General features: G+C 38.1%; 1 long non-coding RNA gene across 1 annotated transcript; it reads left to right on the top strand.

Moving 5' to 3' along the window:
- The first annotated feature begins 397 nt into the window (after nucleotides 1-397).
- Nucleotides 398-16,930, top strand: LOC107967228 (uncharacterized). The gene is made up of 3 exons (XR_001707570.4): nucleotides 398-484; nucleotides 1,888-2,024; nucleotides 16,813-16,930. It is a non-coding gene; the product is annotated as an uncharacterized LOC107967228 (long non-coding RNA).
- The last annotated feature ends 4,018 nt before the right edge of the window (nucleotides 16,931-20,948 follow it).

The following is a 20,948-nucleotide window of genomic DNA, read 5'->3' as shown; positions in this document are numbered from 1 at the left end:
TCTCCTGCCTCAGCCTCCCAAGTAGCTGGGACTACAGGCATGTACCACTATCCTGGCTAATTTTGTATTTTTAGTAGAGATGGGGTTTCTCCATGGTGGTCAGGCTGGTCTCGAACTCCCGACCTCAGATGGTCCACCCACCTTGGCCTCCCAAAGTGCTGGGATTACAAGTGTGAGCCACCAGGCCCGGCCAAGCATTTCTCACTTACACATTAAAACTATATATTAGATGTATATAAATTGCAGATATAGTGTCTTTTCTCATTCATACTTTGTAAAATAATTTTATCTAAACTCTTTCTATCATCCTTCCTTAACACTGTAGCTCCTTTATTATTAAAACTACTTTAAAGTCTTTTACTTTTTAGAGCATAACATTCTTACATCTGTCAAAATTATTTGAACCATTTAAAATCTCTGCAGATTGTCCTGGAAGCATACATCACAATGAAACATCTATTCAAGGAGAGCTCCTATAACTCTGGTAAGAATAACAAGAGTCTGTGGCACTTGACCCTTGGGCCTCTTCATCCTCATTTTCAGTTCGGGTTGACAAAAGGTCCACTACTGGGGGCTATGGAAAGAAGGTGGGGCTGCCTCTTCTCTCACATTCTGAGCAGGGATAACATTTCCCATCAGGAGTGCCAGTCCACCAGAATTTTTCATCCCCTCCAATAGTGAGCTGTAAAGACTAAATTTCTGGTGAGTGTGACCAGAAGTCAAGGGCTCCCAAACTTTCCCAGTCCCACTCATAGAGCAGAGGCTCCATAACTGCCCAGCAGGTTCTCCTTGCCTGTTGCCTAGATAGAGCTGATTTATCAAGATAGGGGAATTGCAGTAGAGAAAGCGTTTAATTCACGCAGAGCTGGCTGTATGGGATTCTCAAGTTTTATTATTACTCAAATGATTCTCCCTGAAAATGTGGGTATGGGGGTTTCTGAGGATAATTTGGTGGATAGGAGGTTGGGGAGTGGGGAGTGCTGATTGGCTGGGTTAGGGATGAAATCATAGGGCATCAAAGCTGTCCTCTTGCATGAGTTGGTTCCTGGGTGGGGGCCACAAGACCAGATGAGCCAGTTTATTGACCTGGATGGCAATTGGAGAGGTCTGGAATCTTGTGGCCTCTAGCTGCATGACTCTCAGACCACAATTTCTAATCTCATGGCTGATTTGTTAGTCTTGCAAAGTTGGTCTAGTTCTCAGGGAAGAAGGGGTTTTATTTCGGGAAAAGGCTGACTAAATTCCTTCAATGTCAGTTCGGCCTATGCTCAGGGATGAACAAGGACAGCTTGGAGGTTAGAAGTAAGATAGAGTCAGGTCAGATCTCTTTCACATAATAATATTCTCAGTTATAATTTTTGCAAGAAGATTTCAGCTTTAGCTCAGGAATGGCAGAATGAGAAACCCTGGCCTGTTACCCTCACTCTGGTTCACTTGTAGGGTGGTTTTTCCATGTTGGGAGGGGCAACTGGCAAAGAGCAGAAGCTACCACCTCTGCCCATTCGAAGGGGTCATGACTCAGAGATATTTTCCAGAGAGAGAGAGAGGCAGTCCATAAAATCAGAGCTCCAAAGCTTTTCCCTCAGAAACTGACTTTATTTGAAAAAGAGTGTGGGCCGGGGGGATATTCAAGCCTGGAAACATAAATAAAATTTACTACTAGATGACTGACTTTACAAGAAATACTATTAATAAAAGAAGGTTTTCAGGCAGAAAGCAGATGACTCCAGATGGCAATACACATCCACATGGACAAACAAAGAGCACCAGTAAGATAATTATATAGTTATAAAAGACTGTATAAATGCATATTTCTTCTTATTTCTCTTTTTAACTAATTTTTAAAAGACAGTTGTATAAAGCAATATGTATATAATTGTGTTTCAGGCTCATAACATATAGAAACGTGATATACTTAAGAACAGGACAAGAGAGGACAGTAGGAGCGAAGCTGCATTGGAATAAAGAAATGACAGCAGATGTTAACTTGAACCCCCAGGAATACATTAAGAGAACCTGAAACTGTAAGTTAACATAACAAGCTCTATACATTTATACCTTCCCCTTCAGCTTCTTTAAAAGACATAAAATTATGTGAATTAATTATAACAATGTATTATATTGTTTGAACATATATTTAACGTATTTAATAGTATCAAAAGAGTGAGAAAACTAGTATTTTTAGACTTATAAGAGTAAAAATTTTCTCATTGGAATTGATTTAGCATAAATGTGATATACATTCTCATAAATTACATATATGATACACTCTAGAGAAATTAGTAAGAAAATATTAGAACTCAAATCAATAACCTAATCTTTTACCTTAAGACGCTGGTAAATGAAGAGCAAACTAAATCCAAAGCTACCAGAGAGAAGAAAATAATAAAGAATTTTGGAAATAAAGAGTAGAAATTAATGAGATAGAGAATATAAGACAAAAGTAGAGAAAATCAATAAAATCAAAAGCTGTTCTTAGAAGAGATCAACAAAATTGGCAAAAAAAAACCTGTTTTGTTAGACTGGCCAAACAAAACAAAAAACCCAGCAGAAGAACAGGAGACTCAAATTACCAAAATCAAGAATGAAAAGGGGGACATTACTTCTGACCTTACAAAAATAAAAAAGATTTTAAGGTAATGCTATCAACAACTGTATGCCAACAAATTAAATTAGACATAACGGACAAATCCGTAGAAAGACTCAAACTACCAAAACTGCCCCAAGTTGAAAGTGAAAGCAGGGACAAGCTCTTCATTTCTGGGAAATAGACTAGATATTAAGAAAACCACTCTTTTCTGTTTAGTGCAATGTGTTGGGGACAGTTTTTGTGCTTTTTGTTTTTATGTCAGACAGCTGGGAAAAAATATTTAGGGAATTTTTCATTTAGATGGTGGGGGTGAGGAAGCATCATTTCCTCACTTTCAGTTCACTTGGTTTGCAGTCTATGGAATCCTTCTAGTAGATGGTCACAGATCAAATTAATTCACAGTTTAGTATTATTACATGATGCAATAATTATTGTATATATGCCTAGCAGTCTCAATATCAGCATCCAATGAACAGACTGAATTTCAGGTGTGGAATGTTTTGATAGTAAGCTTATTTTCACACAAAGAGCTCTATGCAGCTGCCCATAGAGTGCATAGCAAGAGGGATTCAGTGATTCAGCTGGGGTCACTGAGTCTCATATCAAATGGATGCAAGACCTGCAAGCTAGAAAAACAACCATATGCATGTGTGTGTATAGAGAGCAAATACACTGCATGCACAGCACTGTACTAGGTGCTGAGAAGTGTATGAAGATGAATTAGACACAGGCACTGCCCTAAACTGGACTTACTCTAGTGGGTAAGATTGACTTGCACTCAAAGCATAAAAGCAAAGGCCTGGAGAGGAGTGGAAGAATGGAGCACTGAACACTGAAATATGTATCCTAAGATTGCACATTGGAAGATTTCAAACTTTTATCCATGAAGAATTTCCTTTCATGTCACCCAAGATTGCACATTGTATGTAGCCCAAGATTGCACATTGGAAGATTTCAAACTTTTATCCATGAAGAATTTCCTTTCATGTCACTTATGTGAAATGAGTTGAGTTTTAATTTTATAAAAAATGACCTGACAGTAAAAAACAGACACGTAGACCAATGGAACAGAATAGAGAATTCAGAAATAAATTTACATATTTAAAGTCACCTTATTTTTGACACAGAGGCCAGCAATATACATTGGGGAATGTATGTTCATAATTGATGCTGGGAAATGTGGATATTAATGTGCTATATGAAAAATCAATTCAAAATGGATTAAATATTTAAATGTAAGACCCCCAGCTTTAAAACTATCACAGAAAAACATAGGGAAAACACTTGTGGACATCAGTCCAGGCAACAATTTGATGGGTAAAACTTCAATAGCACACTCAACAAAAGCAAAAATAGACAAATGAGACTGTTAAACTAAAAGGTTTTTGTGCAGCAAAGGAAAAAAATCAACAGAACGGAGAGTCATCTTATGTAATGGAATAATGTATTTGCAAGCTATTCAACTGACAAAGGACTAATATTCAGAATATACAAGAGTCTCAACTCAAAAACAAACAAACAATCTTATTTAAAAAATGGGCAAAATATATGAATAGACGTTTCTCAAAAGAAGACATACAAATGGCTAACAAGTATATAAAAAATGTTCAACATGTCTTAGATCTGGCAGGATGACCGAATAGGAACAGCTCTGGTCTGTAGCTCCCAGTGAGACCAACGCAGAAGGTGATTTCTGCATTTCCAACTGAGGTACCCTGTTCATCTCATTGGGACTGATTAGGCAGTGGGTACAGCCCATGGAGAAGCAGGGTGGGGGCATTGACTTACCTGGGAAGTGCAAGGAGCCAGGGTCCTCCCTCCCTCAGCCAAGGGGAGCCCTGAAGGACTGTGCTATCCAGCCCAGATACTATGCTTTTCCCACGGTTTTTGCACTCCACAGACCAGGATATTCCCTCTTGTGCCTACACCACCAGGACCCTGGGTTTCAAGCACAAAACTGGGCAGCTGTTTGGGGAGACACCGAGCTAGCTGTAGGATTTTTTTTTTGTACCCTAGTGGCACCTGGAACCCCAGCGAGACAGAACTGTTCACTCCCCTGGAAAGGAGGCTGAAGCCAGGGAGCCAAGTGGTCTTGCTCAGTGGGTCCCACTCCCACAGAGCCCAGCAAGCTAAGAACCACTGGCTTGAAATTCTCACTGCCAGCACAGCAGTCTGAAGTTGACCTGGGACAATGGAGTCTAGTGGGGAGACGGGCGTCCACCATTAGTGAGGCTTTGAGTAGGCAATTTTTCTCCTGACAGTGCTAAGGAGGCTGGGAAGTTTGGACTGGATGGAACTCAACACAGCACTGCAAAGCAGCTATGGCCAGACTGCCTCTCTAGATTCCTCCTCACTGGGCAGAGCATCTCTGAAAGAAAGGCAGTAGCCCCAGTCAGGGGCTTATAGATAAAAAAAACTCCCATCCCCCTGGGACAGAGCACCTGGGGCAAGGGGCGGCTTTGGGCACAGCTTCAGCAGATTTAAACTTTCCTGCCTGCCGGCTCTGAAGAGAGCAGCGGATCCTGACAAGGAGGATTCTCCCAGCACAGCGCTCGAGCTCTGCTAAGGAACAGACTGCCTTCTCAAGTGGGTCCCTGACTAGGAGAGACCTCCCAACAGCGACACCTCATACCAGAGAGTTCCAGCTGGCAGCAGGCCGGTGCCCCCCTGGGACATAGCTTTTGGAGGAAGGAGCAGGCAGCAATCCTTGCTGTTGTGCAGCCTCTGCTGGTGATACCAGGCAAACAGGGTCTGGAGTGGACCTCCAGCAAACTGCAACAGACTTGCAGAAGAGAGGCCTAACCAAGAGAAAAAAACGAACAGAAGGCAATAACATCAACATCAGCAAAACGGACCCCCCCCCACCCACAAAAACCCAGTCCAAAGGTCATCAGCCTCAAAGATCAAAAGTAGACAAATCCACAAAGATGAGGGAAAACCAGCAGAAAAATGCTGAAAATTCCAAAAACCAGAATGCCTCTTCTTCTCTAAATGATCCCAATTCCTCTCCAGCGAGAGCACAGAACTGGACAGAGAATAAGTTTGATAAATTGACAGAAGTAGGCTTCAGAAGGTGGGTAGTAACAAACTCCTCTGAGCTAAAGGAGCATGTTCTAACCCAATGCAAGGAAGCTAAGAACCTTGATAAAAGGTTATGGGAACTGCTAGCTAGAATATTCAGTTTAGAGAAGAATATAAATGACCTGATGGAGCTGAAAAACACAGCACGAGAACTTCCTGAAGCATACAAAAGTATCAATAGCCAAATCAATAGTGGAAGAAAGGATATCAGAGATTTAAGATTAACTTACTAAAATAAGACGGGAAGTCAAGATTAGAGAAAAAAGAATAAAAAGGAAGGAACAAAGCCTCCAAGAAATATGGGACTGTGAAAAGACCAAATCTACGATTGATTGGTCTACCCAAAAGTGATGGGGAGAATGAAACCAAGTTGGAAAACACACTTCAGGATATTATCCAGGAGAACAGCAAGACAGGCCAACATTCAAGTTCAGGAAATATAGAGAACACCACTATGATACTCCTTGAGAAGAATAACTCCAAGACACATAATCTTTAGATTCTCCAAGGTTGAAATGCAGAAACACACGTTAAGGGCAGCTAGAGAGAAAGGTCAGGTTGCCTACAAAGGGAAGCCCATCAGGCTAACAGTGGATCTCTCTACAGAAACCCTACAAGCCAGCAGACAGTGGGTGTCAATATTCAATATTCTTAAAGAAAAGAATCTTCAACCCAGAATTTCATATCCAGCCAAACTAAGCTTCATAAGTGAAGGAGAAATAAAATCCTTTCCAGACATGCAAATGGTGAGGGATTTTGTCAACACCAGGCCTGCCTTACAAGAGCTCCTGAAGGAAGCACTAAATATGGAAAGGAAAAACAGGTATCAGTCACCACAAAAACATACCAAAATATAGGGACCATCAACACTATGAAGAAACTGCATCAACTAATGTGCAAAATAACCAGGTAGCATCATAATGACAGAATCAAATTCACACAGAACAATATTAGCCTTAAATGTAAATGAGGTAAATGCCCCAATTAAAAGAAACAGACTGGCAAATTGGATAAGGAGTCAAGACCCATTGGTGTGCTGTATTCAGGAGACCCATTGCACATGCAAAGACACATATAGGCTCAAAATAAAGGTATGGAGAAAAATTTACCAAGCAAATGAAAAGAAAAAAAAAGCAGAGATTGCAATCCTAGTCTCTGACCAAACAGACTTAAAACCAACAAAGATCAGAAAAGACAAATAAGGGCATTACATAATGGTAAAGGGATCAATGCAATGAGAAGAGCTAACTATCCAAAATATATATGCACCCAATACAGGAGCACCTGACCTAAAAAGAGACTTAGACTCCCACACAATAATAGTTGGAGACTTTAACAGCCCACTGTCCATATTAGACAGATCAATGAGACAGAAAATTAACAAGAATATTCAGGACTTGAACTCAGCTCTTGACCAAGCAGAGCTAATAGACATCTACAGAACTCTCCACCCCAAATCAACAGAATATGCATTCTTCTCAGCATCACATAGTACTTATTCTGAAATCAACCACATAATTGGAAGTAAAACACTCTTCAGCAAATGCAAAAGATTGGAAATCATAAAAAACAGTCTCTCAGACCACAGTGCAATCAAATTAGAAGTCAGGATTAAGAACCTCACTCAAAACTGCACAACTACAGGGAAATTCAACAACCTGCTCCTGAATGACTACTGGGTAAATAATGAAATTAAGGCCGAAATAAAGAAGTTCTTTGAAACCAATGAGAACAAAGAGGCAACATACCAGAATCTTTTTAGCTGGAACACAGCTAAAGCAGTGTTAAGAGGGAAATTTATAGCACTAAATGGCCAGATCAGAAAGCAAGAGAGATCTAAAATTGACACCTTAACATCACAATTAAAAGAACTGGAGAAGCAAGGGCAAATAAATTCAAAAGCTAGCAGAAGGCAAGAAATAACTAAGATCAGAGCAGAACTGAAGGAGATAGAGACTCAAAAAACCCTTCAAAAAATCAATGAATCCAGGAGTTGTTTTTTTGAAAAAGTTAACAGAATAGATAGAACACTAGTCAGATTAATAAAAAAGAAAAGAGAGAAGAATCAAATAGACACAATAAAAAATGATAAAGGGGATATCACCCTTTATCTGATCCCACAGAAATACAAACTACCATTAGAGAATACTATAAACACCTCTAGACAAATAAACTAGAAAATCTAGAATAAATGGATACATTCCTGGACACATACACCCTCCCAAGACTAAACCAGGAAGAAGTCAAATCCTTGAATAGACCAATAACAACTTTTGAAATTTAGGCAATAGTTAATAGCCTACCAACCAAAAAAAGTCCAGGACCAGACAGATTCACAGCCAAATTCTACCAGAGGTATCAAAGAGGAGCTGGTACCATTCCTTCTGAAACTATTCCAAACAATAGAAAAAGAGGGACTCCTCCCTAACTTGTTTTATGAAGCCAGAATCATCCTGATTCCAAAACTTGGCAGAGTCACAACAAAAAAAGAAAATTTCAGGCCAATATCCCTGATGAACATCAATGTGAAAATCCTCAGTAAAATACTGGCAAACCAAAACCAGCAGCACATCAAAAAGCTTATCCACCAAGATTAAGTTGGCTTCATCCCTGGGATGCAAGGCTGGTTCAACATACGCAAATCAATAAACGTAATCCATCATATTAACAGAACCACATAATTATCTCAATAGATGCCAAAAAGGCCTTCAATAAAATTCAACACCCCTTCATGCTAAAATTCTCAATAAACTAGATATTAATGGAACATATCACAAAACAATAAGCGCTATTTCTGACAAACCCATAGCCAATATCATACTGAATAGACAAAAGCTGGAAGCATTCCCTTTGCAAACTGGCACAAGACAAGGATGCCCTCTCTCACCACTCCTATTCAACATAATATTAGAAGTTCTGGCCAGGGCAATCAGGCAAGAGAAATAAATAAAGCACATTCAAATAGGAAGAGAGGAAGTCAAATTGTCTCTATTTGCAGATGACATGATTATTTATTTAGAAAACAGCATCATCTTAGCCCAAAAATCTCTTTAAGCTGATAAACAACTTCAGCAAAGTCTCAGGATACAAAATCATTGTGCAAAAATCACCAGCATTCCTATTCACCAATAATAGACAAGCAGAGCACCAAATCATGAGTGAACTCCCATTCACAATTACTACAAAGAGAATAAAATACCTAGGAATACAACTTACAAGGGATGTGAAGGACCTCTTCATGGAGAACTGCAAACCACTGCTCAAGGAAATAAAAGAGTACACAAACAAATGGAAAAACATTCCATACATACTTATGGATAGGAAGAATCAATATCGTGAAAATGACCATACTGCCCAAAGTAATTTTCAGATTCAATGCTATTCCCCTGAAGCTACCACTGACTTTCTTCACAGAACTAGAAAAAACTACTTTAAATTTCACATGGAACCAAAAAAGAGCCCGTATATCCAAGACAATACCAAGCAAAAAGAACAAAGCTGGAGGCATCGTGCTATCTGACTTCAAAGTATACTACAAGGCTATAGTAACTAAAACAGCATGCTATGGTACCAAAACATGTATATAGACCAATGGAAGAGAACAGAGGCCTCAGAAACAACACCCACAACTACAACCATCTGATCTTCAACAAACCTGACAAAAGCAAGCAATGGGAAAAGGATTCCCTATTTAATAAATGGTGCTGGTAATACTGGCTAGCCATATGCAGAAAACTGAAACTGGACCCCTTCCTTACACCTTACACAAAAATTAATTCAAGATGGATTGATGACTTAAATGTAAAACCCAAAACCATAAAAACCCTAGAAGAAGACCTAGGCAATACCATTCAGGACATAGGCATGGGCAAAGACTTCATGACTAAAACACCAAAAGCAATTGCAACAAAAGCCAAAATTGACAAATGGGATCTAATTAAACTAAAGAGCTTCTGCACAGCAAAACAAACTATCATCAGAGTGAACAGGCAACCTACAGAATGGGAGAAAATTTTTGCAACCTATCCATCTGACAAAGATCTGGTATCCAGGATCTACAACGAACTTGAACAAATTTACAAGAAAAAAACCAAAAAACCCCATCAAAAAATGGGCAGAGGATATGAACAGACACATCTCAAAAGAAGACATTTATGTGGCTAACAAACATATGAGAAAAGGCTCATCATCACTGGTCATTAGAGAAATGCAAATCAAAATCACAATGAGATACCATCTCACGCCAGTTAGAATGGTGATCATTAGGAATTCAGGAAACAACAGATGCTGGAGAGGATGTGGAGAAATAGGAATGCTTTTACACGCTGGTGGGAGTGTAAATTAGTTCAACTATTGTGGAAGACAGCGTGGCTACTCCTCAAGGATCTAGAACCAGAAATACCATTTGACCCAGCAATCCCATTACTGGGTATATACCAAAAGGATTATAAATTATTCTACTGTAAAGACACATGCACACCTATGTTTATTGCAGCACTATTTACTATAGCAAAGACTTATAACCAATCCAAATGCCTATCAATGATAGACTGGATAAAGAAAACGTGGCATATGTACATCATAGAATACTATGCAGCCATAAAAAAGAATGAGTTCTTGTTCTTTGCAGGGACATGGATGAAGCTGGAAACCATCATCCTCGGCAAACTAACACAGGGACAGAAAACCAGACATAACATGTTGTCATTCATAAGCGAGAGCTGAACAATGAGAACACATGGACACAGGGAGGGTAACATCACACATTGGCCCTTGTTTTGGGGGTAGTGGGCAAGGGAGGGAGAGCATTAGGACAAATACCTAATGCTCGCAGGGCTTAAAACCTAGATAATGGGTTGATAGGTGCAGCAAACCACCATGGCACATGTATACCTATGTAACAAACCTGCACGTTCTGCACATGTATCCCAGAAATTAAACCTCACTAATCATCAGTGAAATGCAAATCAAAACCACAATGATATATCATTTCTCCTCAGTTAGAATGGCTATTGAAAAAATTAATGCAAATACTAATAAAGATGAGGAGAAAAGAGAACTCTTATATGCTATTAGTGGGAAAGTAAATTAGTAAAGCCATATGAAAAACAGTGTGGACCTTTCTCAAAAACACTAAAAAGATGGAACTACCATATGATTCAGTTTTTTCCACTATTAAGTCTTTATCCAAAGGAAAGAAGGAAACAACAGACATTGGGGCCACATTGAGGGTGGAAGTTGAGAGGAGGGAGAGGATTGAAAAACTACCTGTTGCATAGCATGCTTATTACCTGGGTGATGAAATAATTTGTACACCAAAATCCCATGACATGCAATTTAGCTATATAAGAAAACTGTACATAACCTAAAAGAAACCTAAAATAAAAGTTAAAAAGGAAATTAGTATATAGAAGAAATATATGCACTCCATGTTTATTGTAGCACTATTCAAAATAGCTGATACTGCATCAACCTAAATATCCAACTACAGATGAATGCATAAAGACAGTATAGTGTAGCTACACAATGGATTAGTATTCAGTCATAAAAGTGAAATCCTGTCATTCAAGAAAACATGGATAAGCCTACATAATTAAAATGAAATAAGCCAGGCACAGAAAGATAAATACTCACGCATATGAAAGCTAAAATAAGTTGAGCTTATGGAAGTAGAGATTAGAACTGTGATTATTAGAGGCTGGGAAAGGTAGAGGGGAGAGGACAGTAGGGAGAGGTTGGTTAACAGCTACAATATTATAGCCAGATGGGGAAATAAGTTTAAGTGTGCTATAGTATTGTAGGGCGAATATAGTTAACAATAATTTATTGTATATTTTCAAAATGCTAGGAGAGAGGATTTTGAATCTATCTAACACAAAGAAATTATAAATGTTTGAGGTGATGAATGTGAGAAACACGCTCACCTGTCCAAACCCGAAGAACTGACTTAGAGGCACGAAGAACAGTGAAAATGAGACTTAATAATGGTGTTGCAAGATCGGGCACATGGTAGACAGGCACACATGGGGCAGTTACAACAGGTAATTTATCTCCTATCATGCAAGTCCCTACCCCAGTTCCTTGATGGTTGAGTACTATGGGGTCAAAATCTTCCCAGACATCGCCTAAGTTTCAATATCCCCCTTATAAGGTTATACTCCCTCCCCTTCCCCGCTTAAGTTTTGATTTCCCAATAACGCAACTTTATTCCCTTTTATGTGCTGACCCCTCATCTACATTCTGTTTGCTTATTGTGACCTTCTAGGTGCATAAGCCATGCGGTTTGTTCCATTTGCCTGCCAGTACTTACATTTATAGTGTCTTGAAAGTGGACCATTTAAAATGTTTTCTCACAATGAATATGCTAATTACTCTGATTTGATCATTACACATTATGTATATGTATCAAAATATCACTCTATGTCCCATAGATATGTGTAACTATTATGTGTTAACTAAAAAAAAATAGCCTGACGGTTGTTCTTATATACACTTAAATTTGTTTCTCAATCATCTATTCTGTTCTATTTTCTGTTTATTCTAGTAAACTCAGTACTACACTAAAATGACTTATTTATGTTGTGTTTTAACAATGGAGCTAATTCTTTTCCAATACATTGTTTTGGCTCCTATTATTAACTGTTGTGGGAAGTCAGGGACCCCAAACGGAGGGACCGGCTGAAGCCATGGCAGAAGAATATAAATTGTGAAGATTTCATGGGCATTTATTAGTTCCCCAAATTAATACTTTTATAATTTCTTACACCTGTCTTTACTGCAACCTCTGAACATAAATTGTGAAGATTTCATGGACACTTATCACTTCCCTAATCAATACTCTTGTGATTTCCTATGCCTGACTTTAATCTCTTAATCCCGTCATCTTCGTAAGCTGAGGATGAATGTCGCCTCAGGCCCTGTGATGATTGCGTTAACAGCACAAATTGTTTAAACAATATGAAATCTGGGCACCTTGAAAAAAGAACAGGATAACAGCGATGTTTAGGGAACAAGGGAGATAACCTTAAAGTCTGGCTGCCTGTGGGCTGGATGGAACAGAGCCATATTTCTCTTCTTTCAAAAGCAAATAGGAGAAATGTCGCTGAATTCTTTTTCTCAGCAAGAAACATCCCTGAGAAAGAGAATGTGTTCCTAAGGGGAGGCCTCTGAAATGGCCGCTTTGGGAACGTCTGTCTTTTACAGTTGTAGATAAGGGATGAAATAAGCCCCGGTCTCCCGTAGCGCTCCCAGGCTTATTAGGACAAGGAAATTCCTGCCTAATAAATTTTGGTCAGACCAGTTGTCTGCTCTCAAAGCCTGTCTCCTGATAAGATGTTATCAATGACAATGCGTGCCCGAAACTTCATTAGTAATTTTAATTTCACCCCGTCCTGTGATCTCACCCTGCCTCCAACTGCCTTGTGATCTTTTGTTGCCCTTGAAGCATGTGATCTCTGTGACCCACAACCTATTCATGCACTCCCTCCCCTTTGAAAATTGCTAATAAAAACTTGCTGGTTTTACGGCTCAGGGGGCATCACAGAACCTGCCGACATGTGATGTCCCCCTGGACACCCAGCTTTAAAATTTCTCTCTTTTGTACCCTTTCCCTTTATTTCTCAGACCAGCTGACACTTAGAGAAAATAGAAAAGAACCTATGTGAAATATCGGGGGTGAATTTTCCCCAATAATTAACCAATTTTTCTGAGTGAAAATTAGGATCACTTTGTGAATTGTGCCAGCACTGGATTTGTACTGGATGTGTGCCAAATATACACTGATTTATAGACACTATTTTTAGTTAACTGCCTTTGTTTTCAATCATGGCTTCTTGCTGTATGTATTCAAAACTCTTTTTTAGTCTCATTATTATTTGGTAGTTTTCTACATTTCAATTCAAATGTAAATTTCATAATCAATTTGTTGATGTATTAACTTTTTTCCTTTTAAATTTTTCTCTAATGAGCTTTACATATTACATACAATTTACCATCATAACCAGTTTTAAGTGTACAGTTCAGTAGTGTTAAGTGTATTCACATTGCTGTACAACAGCCTAGGACTTTTCCATCTTGTGGAACTTAAACTGCAGGCCCAAAAAATCCCCAGCTTCCTAAAATGACCAACCTCTTTGTAAAAAGATTTCAAGAAGTGACTGCCTTAAACACTTGCTATTGAAAACAACAGCAAAAGGAAGGTGTTTCTCCTCTGTCCCCAGCAATTTGCACACACTTCCAGTCATTGTGTTTAAAACAGTCTTGTATAAGATCTTGCATAAAGGGTTTCCAGACCAAAGAAAAGCTCTTTGGTCAATCCAAGGCAGCTGGAGATGTTGTTTCCTGTGATTGTGATTGAGATTAAAACTGAAATCAATGAATAGCTACTTACATAATAGGCTTATTTCTAAGATCCACTCCTTTACTGTTCTTGTAGAACAATAAGTTTATTTTTAAAAATATAAATCTATAGAATTCTTCATGAGAGCCATCTGCTAAGGATTAAATAAACCACTGTACCTGAAGTTGCCTTCAGACCCAATATTCTTCCACTGGGGCTGTTTCAACTGCCAGGACATTTCATGGCATGTGCACCTGATGCTCTGGTAAAAATTCACCTAAACCTCAGGGTCCTCAAAATGCCTAATTTGATTTAAGCTCATGTCTCTCTTGTGACATATTTTGCCACAAAGTTTCCAAAGCAATGGTGTCTGTGCACTATGTGGAACTCCCATAGGTTTTCTGTAGAATTTCCTTTTCACTTGTAGCAGAATGGCTATTTGGATAATGTATTATAAAAATGTAAAAAATAAGGTTCATTGTTTAATATTAATGTCAGGCTCCAAAATTCCTGATAGAGAGGGAAATGTATGTTTTTGGAAACAAACTTGAAATGCATATTGGAGAAGAGGCATAGCTCCAACAATTTAAGTATCAGCAGATACCTAAGCAAGAAAAAATGACTATTAAATTGCTTTGTTAAAAAATTGTGTTTGTTTTGAAAAACAAGGTAGTGAGTAGAGGGAAGATGATAGACTATAGGAGAGGACAGATTGAAACTAGCAAGGTAGAAGTGGGCTGGGCTTTTGTGGAGTGAAGGGCTGTGGTTACCCTCAAAGTTATGATGGTCAGAGAAATCTTAGGAAGAAAACTTCCAACACTTATATCTTTAACTAATTCTACTACACTCAAATGTGCTTTCTCAATTGTCTTACATTTGGGAGTGAGGGTAGATGAGGCACTATGTCCAATTCTATCTCATGTTAAACTGCCAACCCAAAACTGAGAGGTCTTCTTCATTATGGTTGGGAAAGTCCTATTGGAAAGGATCTGTCAGTGACACAGCATCATCTCAGCTGGCCCTGGAAAACCACCAAATGGCATAGGAATATAACGGAAAACTCTGCATAACCACAGACACCAGAGTTAGACATAAAAGTGAAAGCACTCAAATGTTCATCAAGAGTTGAGTGTTAAATAATTCATGATATATTCATATAATAAACACTATAGAGCAATGAGAACAATTGACCTACAGCTAAACCCAAAAATATCTACCAATCTTACATGTTTATTATTGAGTAAAAGACACTGGATACTAAGAAATATGTACTCTAAGATTCCATTTGCCTAAAGTACCAAAGCAGGATAGTAGTCTTGATGGGTGTAGGAGGAGGTGGTAGAGCATGAAGAGGGCTTCATGGAAACTGTTGTATTCTGAATTTTCTTTGGGTGCTGGCATTCTGAATATATTTAGTTTGCTCAAATCCACAGAGCTGTATATTTATGATGTGTCCACTTTTCTATATGTGTATTTATGCTTCAAAGTAATTTACTTATCTAACAAAATATGGAAATAAATATAACAAAATATGCCAAGGACTATACACTGAAAACTATGCAATATGCCAAGGGCTAATAAATGGTAGAACATATCATGATTATGGATTGGAAGACTGACTATCTTGTGAGTCTAATTTTTCCACAAATATATCTATATATTCAATGTAATTGCCAGACCTATACATATAATGAGTTGATTTATGGTAACGATAGTGAAAGGATAATCTCAATAAATGGTGTCAGGCCTTCTATACACATGTTAGAAAGAAATAAAACCTGGTTCTTACCCTCCTGACATTAAAAATAAGGCAGTTCCAAATGGATTATAGATCTAAATGTGGAAGATAAAACAATCAAACTTTTAGAAAAAAAAATTCAATGACATTATTTTCACATTCTCCAGATTGGGAAACTGATACAAAACTATAATATTAAGTGTAAAAAAAAAGTCAATACACTTAACTACATTAAAATTGAGAACTGACAAAGATATAATTAAGAGACTGAAAAGGTAAATCAAAGATTAAAAACGTATTATATATATAATTAGAATATGTAATGCAGTCTTCAAATCTACAAAAAAATAGAAGTAAAAGTCTTAAATAAGCTCATCCAAAAGAGGATCTCCTAATGAACAGCAAACATGAACACATGTTCAACTTCCGTAATTGTCTTTTTTTCTCAAGGAAAACCAAATTAAACTGTGAATGAAATCTACATGTACCCACTAGAATGACTATAATCCAAAAGGCTGACATATCCAAATGATGGCAAGAATGTAGAGCATTGGGGAGTCTTAATATTGCTGATGAGAGTATAAATTGTGACAATCATATTAAAAATCTATTTGATATTATATACTATGAGGTGAAAAAATGCATACTATATATTGAATACTTCCACTCCTAAGTATCTGTAGTGAAATATTATTACAGAACCCAAAAGCTGTCACATATATTTTAATACATAATATTGAGTTAAGGAAGTCAGTCATACAGCAAAACATTGTGTATGTTTCAGTTTATATAAAGAACAAAAAGGAGACAATAGCCGGATGCGGTGGCTCACGCCTGTAGTTCCAGCACTTTGGGAGGCTGAGGTGGGCAGATCACGAGGTCATGAGTTCGAGACCAGCCTGGCCAACGTGGTGAAACCCTGTCTCTACTAAAGATACAAAAAATTAGCCGGGCGTGGTGGCATGTGACTGTAATTCCAGGTACTCGGGAGGCTGAGGCAGGAGAATTGCTTGAATCTGGGAGGCGAAGGTTGCAGTGAGCTGAGATTGTACCATTGCATTCCAGCCTGGGTGACAGGGAGAGATTCTGTCTGAAAACAACAACAACAACAACAACAACAACAGCAACAACAACAACAACAACAACAAAGCAGACAATAACAATCTATGCTCTTCCAAGTCAGGTAAAAGTTTCTGTATTAATTATCTGATATTGCATAAGAAATACCCTCTAAATGTAGTGAACTGAAACATTTATTGTCTCATAGTTTCTAAAGTTCACAAGAATCTAGGAAGAAGGGGGATAATTATCTTTGTGATATTGCTGAGACATAAAATAAAATGAGGATGGAGAATTGATCATTTGACCTATCAGCATGGAGCAGGCAGATCATGAGAGGGACTGATTGTGTGGGACTCTTGATATTGAGATTATGGAGGAGGTTTAGTTACTGGTAAGGAAAAGTTTCAGGCTGAGGTGAGATGATAGAAAAGACTTTCAGCTATTAGGAGGTCAAGGAACTGAGAGGCTGGGGAGATGCTTGTCTACCATATCTGAAAGGGCCCAAAGATCAACAAGAGTAATGGTAAGGAGAGAAAGGGTCAGTTGTTAAAATATTCAGTGAATAAAGGGCTTGGGAGATCCAGGATGCCTAGCACAAAGGAGTTTTGAGTATTACAGCCTGATGACATGTGCTTCACTTTATGTGTTTGTTTTGTTGTTGTTTTGTGGTTTTCTGGTGGGTTGAGGAGCTAAAGAAAGAGGGTAAGTTATCCGGAAGCAACAATGAAGAGGAAGAAGGGCATCTAATCTGTCACTTCAAGCTCTGTCAAATTAGGAATATGGAGGAAAAGCATGGTGTCAACACTTGAGAAAGGTGCTGGCATATTGCATATGGAAAGCAACTCTGCCAGTCATCAGCTTTGTGAGTTCTCTATGCCTCATTTCATCATCTTCTCAATAAGCACATCAATACCTAATTCATATTGTTTCGTGAGGCTGAATTGGGATAATGTACATAAAAGTCTTAACACATTATTAGAGGCTCATTTTGAACTTTGAAAACTTAGTAACACTTTCAATTAAGTATTAAAACACATTTCCCAAACTTAGTATTTGAATGTATGCTCCTTCTAAAAATGTTTTCAGAGCACAAAATATGTAATAATGTTATCTTTTATGTTGGTATCATTAGTACTTTGCCTAATGTCTCTTTTGATATTTCACATATATCTATAAAATGTCTATTCAGGATGAGAGGACATAAAATAAATTACATAGCATTTTGTATCTGTATAAAACAAATATGGTGTAAATAAGTATTGTCAGAATACTATGCAGCCATAAAAAAGATTGAGATTGTGTCCTTTGCAGCAACATGGATGGAGATGGAGTTCATTATCCTAAACAAACTAACACAGGAACATAAATCCAAATACCACAAGTTCTCGCTTATAAGTTGGAGCTAAACATTTATTACATAGGGACACAAAGAAAGGAACAGCAGACACCAGGGCCTTCTTGAGGGTTGAGGGATGAGAGTGAGGGTTGAGGGATGAGAGTGAGGGTTGAAAACTACCTATCAAGTACTATGCTGATTACCTGGGTGATGAAATCATTTATATACCAAATCCCTGTGACATGCAATCTACCTATGTAATGCTTGCACATGTACCTCTGAACTTAAAAGTTGGAAAATAAATAAAAATAAATGTTGTCAGACCATGCTTTATTGACACCATATACTAAGCAAATGACTTAACTGTTTTTGTGTAGTGTTCATACTGTAAGAAAAAGCTAAAGAAAGAGGATAAATGATTTGGAAGCAAAAAATAAGAATAAAGGGCATCAAATCTGTGACTCTGAGCTTTGTCACATCAGGAATATGGAGGAAAAGCATGGTGTCACCACTAGAGGGAGGTGCTGTCATATCACACATGGAAAGCAACTTTGTCACTCCTCAGCTTTGTGAGCTCTCCATGCCTTATTCCATTGTCTTCTCATTGAGCACATCAATATCCAGTTTGTATAGTTTAGTGAGGCTGATATAAGATAATGTACATAAAAGTCTTAGCTCATTTTGAACATTGAAAATGTAACACTGTCAATTAATTATTTAATATCAAGATACCTTTCCCAAACATATGTAAATATATGCTCTTTCTAAAAATGTTTTCAGAGCATAAAATTTGTTATAATGTGTAAATGTGTGATCTTTTATTAAGGAATTTTTTTGCCAATCATTTACGTATTCCGCAGTTTGAACAGAGGAGTGTAAAGCAATTCCAGCAGCCGCAGCAGTACCTGTGACTGTAATAAGGCCCATAATGACCGTTATAAGGGTAAAAATAAATCTTTTTGGTTTGGTAAACAGTCCCCTTAACATTTCTGTGACAATATGAATGGAAGGAGAGGCTCCCCAAGGTCTATTGAGGGAAACCGGTATCCAAACTCCTTCTCTAGCCCTCACCAGCAACACAGATGTTTTTACACCAAATGTGCAATCAATACAGATGAAAAGGCAACAGTTTTGACAAGTAATGGTTTGAGAATTTGGTCGAATATTAATATTTCTGACAATTAACATTAAAGGAGGCTTGACACAACTCTGAATGGGTATTGTTTGGCTGGAGCAAAACTGATATGTAAATTGATGTCTCCCACCTTCTCCATTAATATAATTTTTTTTTTCCAAACCCGAATATGAGATTGGGCCATCATTAACTTTCATAATTCAGGATGTTTAGGGTCTATGATTGGATTAATCATTTTTGGATGTGGGTCGGCCATACCAAAATTGGTCCAAATTATGGGAAAATGAGCACGTTTTTCAGTGTAAATGGTGTCATCTCTTTGATAATATAGTTCTTGGTTTAGTCCTATCTTGCATCTATCATTCTGATTGGTACAATTAACTGCAAAGGTCCCCTTAGGGGCCCAATCAATGATGATTCCATAAGAATTATTTTGCAGTACCACAGTGTGATCAGTGATGCAATCCTTCCAAATCAATATTTCTAAATCCTTTGACCATTATTGAGGTTGTTGACACCTCTCTTTTCTGGGCTTAAACTGTTCCAATTGAACCAAACTTTGTAAAATAAATGACAGGATACTGGTCTTTGATTATGACCTGGAATCTTAACTAGCCAATGTTGTCGGTAGCCTTTTAGGCAACAGATAGCCAGCCCTGTGCAAACAGTGGGGAACTGATAACCCACGGACACATTTATTAACATTCCTTCCTCCTCCGGGTGAGAGGGCCCACGAGAATCTGTAGGCTCAGGCATACAAACACTACTATGAACGTAAACCACAACCGGGGTTTCCAACCATGTGACAGGCCTAATTAAAGGCAGGAATGGGACATATGCCCAATAGGCATAATTAGCTGCAGTTGCTCCTGCAGGCCTGGGGAGACTTACCACCGTTGACACAATCATCAAGGCTGCAAGCTGCATATTCTCTGGAGTTTGGATTACCCTTGTGTTCTTTAGGCTTTTTTCAGCTAACTGTGTCAGCTTCTTTAATTGTGCCCAAGTTGGCGGCTCCGCTTTCTTGGTGGATGACAACTTTATCTGTAAGTTGTAGGTACCTAAATTGGAAGTTGGTTTTTTCCTGGGGAAATACAAGCAAAACCTCTCCCACATGTCATCACTTTCCCTGTTTCCCATGTTTTATTTTTATTATCTTTCTACCAAATCAGTTTTCCTTTATGTGGGCTGTTCCTTTTACCGGTTAGATGTTCTGCAGGGGTAATGGTCTGATTTCTATAAATGTTCAAAAAATTTAAAGTATAGAGTAATAGATTAAGTTGCATCTGGGGAGTGTTAATACTCCTTACTGTCTTTTCCTTTTTTTTTTGTTTAACCAATTGAGCTTTCAGTGTTCTATTAGTTCTTTAAATTATGGCCTGTCTTTGGGAATTATAGGGAATTCCTGTTGTATGTGTAATTTTTCACTGATTTAAGAATTTTTGAAAAGCTTTACTACAGTATCCTGGCCCATTGTCCATTTTAATTTTTTTTTTTTTTGGAACTCTCATGACAGCAAAACAAGATAATGAATGTCTTTTAACATGGGAAGTACTTTCTCCTCTCTGGCAGGTTGCCCATATGAAATGTGAATAAGTATCAACTGTCACATGGACAAATGACAATTTTCCAAATGAAGGTACATGCGTGACATCCATTTGCCATAAC

The sequence above is a fragment of the Pan troglodytes genome, chromosome 1, assembly GCF_028858775.2.
Source record: "Pan troglodytes isolate AG18354 chromosome 1, NHGRI_mPanTro3-v2.0_pri, whole genome shotgun sequence".
Taxonomy (NCBI): Eukaryota; Metazoa; Chordata; class Mammalia; order Primates; family Hominidae; genus Pan; species Pan troglodytes.
The sequence above is the reverse complement of the archived record's forward strand: the minus strand, read 5'-3'. Positions and strand labels throughout refer to the sequence as shown.